Source organism: Manihot esculenta, chromosome 8, assembly GCF_001659605.2.
Source record: "Manihot esculenta cultivar AM560-2 chromosome 8, M.esculenta_v8, whole genome shotgun sequence".
Classification (NCBI taxonomy): Eukaryota; Viridiplantae; Streptophyta; class Magnoliopsida; order Malpighiales; family Euphorbiaceae; genus Manihot; species Manihot esculenta.
Genome location: NC_035168.2, coordinates 30,150,742 through 30,159,211, shown reverse-complemented (window position 1 = coordinate 30,159,211; position 8,470 = coordinate 30,150,742).

Sequence of the window (8,470 nt, the reverse complement as noted above, 5' to 3'; positions counted from 1 at the left end):
GGATAGTAGAATTCCGATGCCGGACTCTAGCCGGGTATTACAATCTCCCCCACTTAAGAACATTCGTCCCCGAATGTTCCTCAAACAAGTAAACACATAAAAAGGAGGAAAACTAACCTTAAAACAGATATGGATATTGCTGGAGTATAGACTCCCGTGTCTCCCAGGTGCACTCTTCTGGATTGTGGTGGTTCCATAGGACTTTCACCATTGGAATTTCCTTGTTCCTTAGCTTTCTGATCTGCGTGTCAAGGATCCGCACTGGCTGCTCTACATAGGTGAGATCTCCAAGGATCTCCATTTCAGGCTCACTAAGAACCTTACTTGGATTTGACACGAACTTTCGTAGCATCGAAACATGGAAAACCGGGTGAATTCTTTCCATAGAAGCAGGTAAATCTAGCTTAAATGACACATTTCCGATCTTCTGCAAGATCTCAAAGGGTCCGATGAATCGTGGAGCTAGCTTACCCTTCTTCCCAAACCGAACCACTCTTTTCATTGGAGACACCTTCAGCAATACCATATCACCCTCCTGAAACTCTAATTGCTTCCTGCGGATATCTGCATAGCTTTTCTGTCTGCTCTGAGCAGTCTTGATTCTCTCTCTGATCATGGGCACCACTCTGCTGGTGATCTCTACTAGCTCCGGCCCTGCAAGAGCTGCCTCTCCTACTTCTTCCCAGCAAACAGGTGATCTGCACTTCCTCCCATACAAAGCTTCATAAGGGGCCATCCCTATGCTAGCATGATGGCTGTTGTTGTAAGCAAACTCCACCAAAGGTAGATGCTGCCTCCAAGAACCGCCAAAATCTAACACACACATTCTGAGCATATCCTCTATGGTTTGGATGGTCCTCTCCGACTGTCCGTCAGTCTGTGGATGGAAAGCAGTGCTGAAATCCAACCTTGTGCCCATAGCACTTTGTAGACTCCGCCAAAATCTAGATGTGAACTGAGGTCCTCTATCTGACACTATCGACACTGGAACTCCATGCAACCTTACTATCTCCTCCAAATAAACCTGTGCCAACTTATCCACAGAGTAAGTACTCCTAACAGGAATGAAATGAGCAGATTTAGTCAGTCTGTCTATGATCACCCATATGGAGTCTAACCTGTTGGACACTGCCGGTAAGCCCACTACAAAATCCATAGCTATATTCTCCCATTTTCACTCTGGAATCGGCAGTGGGTTAAGCATTTCAGCCGGCTTCTGATGTTCCAGTTTCACCCTCTGGCAAATTTCACAGGCGAACACAAACTGTGCCACTTCTTTCTTCATAACTGGCCACCAATACACGCTTTTCAGATCCTAATACATCTTGGTGGCTCCAGGGTGAACATTGTACCTTGCATTATGAGCTTCCCTCATAATGTCTCCTTTCAGAGTAATGTCATCTGGTACACATAGTCGATTCCCATAGTGGAGGATCCCTTTGTTGTCAAATCTGAACTCTGCACTATTGCCTGACTGAACAGTCCTGGCAATTTTCACTAACTCAGGGTCCTCATGCTGTTTCTGAGCCACCTGCTCCAGAAACACTAGTGTCACTCTTATCTGTGCTATCAATGCACCTGTACCAGACAACTCTAGCTGTAGCCCTTCGTCGATGAGCTTATAAAACTCCATCACCACTGGTCTTCGCTCTGCTGCTATATGGGACAAACTACCAAGTGATTTCCGGCTTAGGGCGTCTGCCACAACATTCGCCTTATCTGGATGATACTGAATTCTGCAATCATAATCACTGAGCAGTTCCACCCATCTTCTCTGCCTCAAATTCAGCTCTTTCTGACTCAAGATGTACTGTAAACTCTTGTGATCTGTAAAGATCTCGCATTTAACCCCATAAAGGTAATGCCTCCACATCTTGAGTGCAAAGATAACTGCCGCCATCTCTAGGTCATGTGTGGGGTAATTCAACTCGTGCTTCTTTAGCTGCCTAGAAGCATAAGCAATCACCCTGTCATTCTGTATTAAAACACAACCTAGTCCTACTCTGGACGCATCACAGAACACTGTGAAGTCTTCATTACTGACTGGCAGAGCTAACACCGGTGCTGATGTTAATCTTCTCTTTAACTCTGCAAAGCTCTCTTCACACTGGTCAAACCAGAAAAACTTCTAGTTCTTCTTAGTCAGTTTGGTCATAGGAGCAGCTATCTTTGAGAAGTCCTGAACGAACCTCCTGTAGTAACCTGCCAAACCCAGAAAGCTCTTAATCTCTGTCACTGAAATGGGTCTGGACCAGTTAGCTACAGCCTCTATCTTCTTGGGGTCTACCTCAATACCCTCTGCTGATACTACATGCCCCAAGAATGAAATGCTCCTTAACTAAAACTCACACTTAGAGAACTTGGCATATAACCCATGCTCTCTCAGTGTCTGCAGAACTGTTCTCAGATGCTGGGCATGCTCCTCTGCATCTTTGGAATACACTAAGATATCATCAATGAAGACAATAACAAAGTGATCTAGATACTCGCTGAAAACTCTGTTCATGAGATCCATGAATGCTGCAAGGGCGTTAGTCAACCCAAACGGCATTACTAAGAACTCATAATGCCCATATCTGGTCCTGAAAGCTTTCTTTGGCACATCTGCTTCTCTGACTCTCAACTGATGATACCCGGACCTCAGATCTATTTTAGAGAAACAACCTGCTCCAGCTAGCTGGTCAAATAGATCGTCAATCCTAGGTAGGGGATACTTATTCTTGGTAGTGACCTTGTTCAACTGCCTGTAGTCGATACAAAGTCTGAGGGATCCATCCTTCTTTCTGACAAAAAGCACTGGAGCTCCCCAAGGTGAGGTACTAGGGCGGATGAAACCCTTATCTACCAAGTCCTGCAACTGCTCTTTCAGCTCTTTTAACTCTGCTGGCGCCATCCTGTAGGGAGGAATAGAGATAGGTCTGGTACCAGGCAGCAATTCTATTTCAAACTCTATCTCCCTATCAGGTGATAGTCCTGGAAGCTCATCTGGGAAGACGTCTAGGAATTCTCGGACTACTGGTACTGAGGCTGGTTCTCTGACCTGTCTCCCTAGCTCTCTCACATGAGCTAGAAACCCCTGACAACCCCTCCTAAGCAAACGACAAGCCTGAAGGGCTGAGATCAAATCTCTAGGTGTCCCCCTCCTGTCTCTTCTGAAGACACACGCTGACCCATCCTGATCTCTGAGACTAACTACCTTGTCTCTACAGTCCAAGGTAGCACCATATGCAGATAGCCAATCCATCCCTAGAATGACATCAAAATCTGTCAAATCTAGAACCACCAGGTCAGCTGGAAAGCATCTACCCTCTATGAACACTGGACTGAAATGACAGACTGACTCTGTCACTGATGGGTCACATTTGGGTCCACTGACCCAGAGAGGACACTCTAACTCAGAAATGATTAGACCCAAACTCTCCACGGCTCTAGAAGCAATAAAAGAGTGAGAAGCACCGGGGTCCATCAAAGCATACACATCAGAACACCCAATGATGAGATTATCTGACACCACTGTGTTCGACGTGTTTGCCTCCTCCTGTGTCACAGTGAAGATCCGTGCTGGGGCTACCGGACCTTCACCTCGGGAACCTGCCGCTGAAGAAGAGGCTGACCCCCTCCCTCTGCCTCTGCTCTGAGGTATGGCTGGAGCTGCTGGCTGTGCCACACTGCCTGAGCTCATCTGCTGGGATGGTGCCATAAAGGTCGCCTGAGGACATTCCCGAGCAAAATGTCCCTCCTGCCCACACTTAAAGCAGGCTGTAGATCCCATACGACAAACTCCTTTGTGCGGCCTTCCACATCTCATGCACACTGTACTGCCTGTGCCAAAGCTTGAGCCACTACCCATTCCCAGACTAGACTTGATCTTATTCCAGAACTTGCCTTTCTTCGCTTTAAACTTTTCTCCCTTCCTACTGCTAGAAGCTGCTGCACTGGGGGTCTTAGAACCCGAAGACTGTGCCACATGTTGTTTTACTGTTCCCTGAATAATGGCACTCGCCTCCATCTTTCTGGCGGCATCCACTATAGAGTGGAAACTCTCTTTCTCTGCTGGAAGAATCAAGGAGGAATACCTGGGATGCAGTCTCATAGTATATCTCCTTGCCTTCTTCTGATCAGTGTCATAAGCCTGACCCACATACTGCAGCAGATCCAGGAACTTATCTGTGTATTCATCTACACTCATCTCTTCCGTCTGCCTCAACTGCTCAAATTCTATCACTTTCATCTCCCTGGAACTGTCAAGAAAAGCCCACCCCGCAAATTCATTGGCGAACTCTTCCCAAGACAGGCTGTCCAACCTGGGGTCCACATAACTCTTGAACCACTCTCGGGCTTTCTTGCATTTGAGTGTGAACCCCGCCATCTCAATGGCTCTGCTATCATCAGCTCCTAACTCATCGATTATCATCTTAACTGTTCTGAGGTACTCAAATGGATCATCTCCCGTATTGAATTTGGGAGCATCCAACTTTAGATACTCTGTCATTTTCACTTTGCTTCCCTCAGCTGAGCTAGGTTGAGGTACTTGGACAACTGGTGCTACTGGTTCTGGTGGTGCAGAAGGTGCTGTATCACTTGGATTTGGGTATGTTGTACTGGGATGGAAAGGTGTGGGTGGATACATGGGATATGGTGGGTAAAAAGGAGGATAAGGCATATAAGGCATGTAGGTAGGATATGGGGCAAAGCTAGAGTAATCCGACGTACCCCCCATCGGATACCCTGGGCCCTGTGGAAAGGGTGGATAATGGGGTGGATAACCAAACCCCAAGGCCTGAGCGCCTCCTTGCGACTCTCCCATACCCTCGCTTTCCTCTCTTTGCTGATCCACATCCATAGCCTCCCTCACTTCTTTTGAGCTTCCTCCTCTTTCTACTCCTCTTCTGCTCTCATCAAAAGACATTCTAGGGTCCCTTGACGTACCCTCCCTGCTAGATCTCTGAGACACCGCCCTTGGCAACGCAGGAGGACGAGCATCTGAACCCTCACTTTCTGGTGGGACTCCAGTCAATCGTGCAGATCGACGAGTTCCTCTCATCTTAACTTTCTAGAAAACAACACATAACAGCATACATCAGCATATAAACAATGCATATACATGGCATTTCACCTCATCATATAGACAGGACTCAACATCCTATCCTAGTGGACATGATTTCCTATTGTGCTTGACCTACTAAAACCTCTATGAGCCCGACACTCTATCTAGGTCCGACCATATAAACCTAGGACTCTGATACCAATCTATAACGACCCGAAAATCGGACCGCTACCGGCGCTAGGATCCAGGTCGACTTAAGGTCGCCGGGACCCGTAGCAAGCCTGCTATACTCTCTGTGTACCTGTAAAATCCCATACATGATCATACATTTTCTGTAAAAAATAAAATTGTTCTCTGTACCAAGGCTCAACCTGTGCATGCACTATCTCTGTACTACAGAACCCCTTACCAGAGCTCTCATCAATGCTCTAGACAGGTTCAACTCATACTCTGTTAAGCCTGATTTTCACATACTCATAAAAATATTTACATAAAATAAACAGACCATGTATACAAAAAGGATTTACAAAAAAACTGGGTCAAGCACAATCCTAATCCATCTCTGCACAATAGTACATGTCCACACTAGCTATTACACATCTCTTTACTCTTCCTGTACCCTGCTGACTCCCCTCTGAACTAAGATCCTGCAAAACTGGGATTAAGGAGAGAGATGAGCTACTATAGCCCAATGAGTAGAATCAATAAAATCATGTTAATAAACATGCTCATATGAAATGCATCACATCACAAGTAAATCACCCATCTCAGACGGACTGATTCAAAATTCCCTCAACTGTGCCCGGCCCGCGAAGGAGCTCCTCAGGACTTTATTACGCACCCTAGGGTGCCTGTGCCCGGCCCTCTCAGGGCTCCTCAGGACTTTACTACGAGGGCTAATGAATCCACTTTGTCTGATCCGTACAAGCATATAATAATGCAATGCGTCACTTTAGTGTAGTCTAGTGCACTCAACCTATTACATATCATGATGCATGGAACATGCTAAAAGCATTGAATTTCTCAATTAAAAACATAAGTTTAGTTCCACTCACCTCTGACTGACTCTGAACTGACTCTGAATACGCTGAAGCAGTGCTCACTGCTGCTCTCCTCGGTTCCTCTGGTCCATTCCTACACAGGTGGACTCAAAATGAGGGACCAAACTAACTCTAGAACATCTCTAGAAAACTCCCCAAAAACCCCCTAAAACATCCTAAAACAATGACATAAATCATGCAAAAGAAGGCTGGACAGGGCACTTTCGGCGGCGGGTTCGGCGGCCGAAAGTCCCTTCCAGAGCCGAAACTCAAGCACTTTCGACGGCACCTTCGGCTGCCGAAAGTCCTCTCCAAAGACGAAAGGCCCTAACCTTCGGCGGCACCTTCGGCGGTCGAAACCCCTCTCCAGAGTCAAAATTCCAAACTTTCGGGGGTAAGCTTAGGCAAGCTTAGGCAGCCGAAACCACCTCCTTAGCATGTTCGGCGGCCGAACCCTCTTTCGGTTGCCGAAACTGGGTTCCCCAATAAGGCAGAATCCTGTTCTGCTTCATGCAAAACTTGCCTAAACCTCACTCAACATGCAAACCTCAACTCTACAACACACATATACTCAAACATATGCACAAAGGGGTCCAAAACTACCTCAAAACCCCAACAAACATCACAACTAAACACATAAGCATGCTTTGACCACCAATCAACCAAACACTCAACTTAACCTAACCATGCATCTCTACCCATAAAACTCCATAAAACTTGAATAAAGTCTGAAAAGAAGTTCAGGATCTTCACTTACCTCTTACAAACAAGAAGATAAACGATCCCAACGTGGAGATATGGAGCAAAACACTTCCAACCTCTCCAAACCTCAAAACTTTGGTTTTGAGCTCAAAAGCTTCAAAACAACAAGAAAACACATCAAAACTTTGAAAGATTTGAAGAAAACATGAAAATCACTCAAGGAAGATCATGGTCTCACCTTTGTCTGTGAAAATGGAAGAAATCTTATCCATTCACCGACCTAGGGCCTTTTATAGGTGGCTGGCCAGACCACCTTCGGCGGCCTAACGTGATTCCAAACTCATGCATGTTCGGCGGCCGAACTTCACCTTCAGCGGCCGAACCTGGCATTTCCTCCTTGGTGTTTTTCTTTCAAAAACTTATTTCCTTTTACACTTAACACATTAAAACATACTCAAAGACTTTAGAAACACATAAATCGTACCCTTCTAGCGGATTTCGACATCTTGGATTCCATCGGATAGTAGAATTCCGATGCCGGACTCTAGCCGGGTATTACAACTGGCTTATTATGGTCATCAGAAATAGCATTTGCACTGGAATTTCTATGCTCAAAAGAAACAACATTTGCACTGGAGTTCTTAAATTTAAAACCATGAGGAAAACCATGCTTCCTATAGCAAGTGTCCATAGTATGCTTATGCCTACCACAGTAAGTACAAACTTTGACAAATCCTGAATCTCTCCCATATCCTGAGTTATCATAAGAGACATCATTTCTAATAGTTTTATTGACAAAAGCTTTGGATTTTATGATATGACCATTAGAATTTTGTCTTTCTTGTTGAAGAACTAAAGAAAACACTTTGTTCACATTTGGCAGAGGGTCCATCATCGTTATATGAGATTTAACATTTGCAAATTAGTCATTAAGCCCTTTCAAAAATCTAATCACATAATTGTTTCTGACATAGGTTCTAACAGACTCAATTGCGCCACAAGAGCATGGGTTTGCATAAAAGTAAGATGGAATTGGTCTAAAATTAATCAATTCATCTCAAAGAATCTTTAACTGAGTGAAGTATTCTGTAATAGAAAGTTCTCCTTGTTTGAAAGCAAAAATTTCTTCTTATAAATAAAAAATACATATAATATTACCTTGAGAGAATCTTCCTTTTAGAGCATTCCAAGCATCTGCAGCCTTATTAATCCAAATGATGCTTTGTGTAATAGAAGGTGATAATGCTTTAGTAATCTAAGAGAGCACCATGATGTTGTACCTGTTCCAGGTGGATCTCATTAGATTGATTACTGTAGGCATATGAAGTGTACAATCGATGAACTGTAATTTATTCTTTGATGACAACCCATTTTCATTGCCCTAGCCCAAAAATGATAATTGAAACCATTAAGGACTAATGATACTAAAATCAAGGCTGGATTCTCTTTTGGGTGCAAGAAATAAGGATTGGAAGGGTTTTGAAAATGATCGTTATTAGTAGTAGCAGCCATAAAAGAATATATTCAAGAGAGAAAGAAATCTTTAGGAAAATTTCAAGAAACGAGATGCATAGTCAGGCTTTGATACCATGATACAATCGGTACTTGAAAAGTTAAAATAAAAGAAAAGAAAAGGATTGCTTTATTAAATGAGAGAAAGATCTATATACACAAAAGAGAA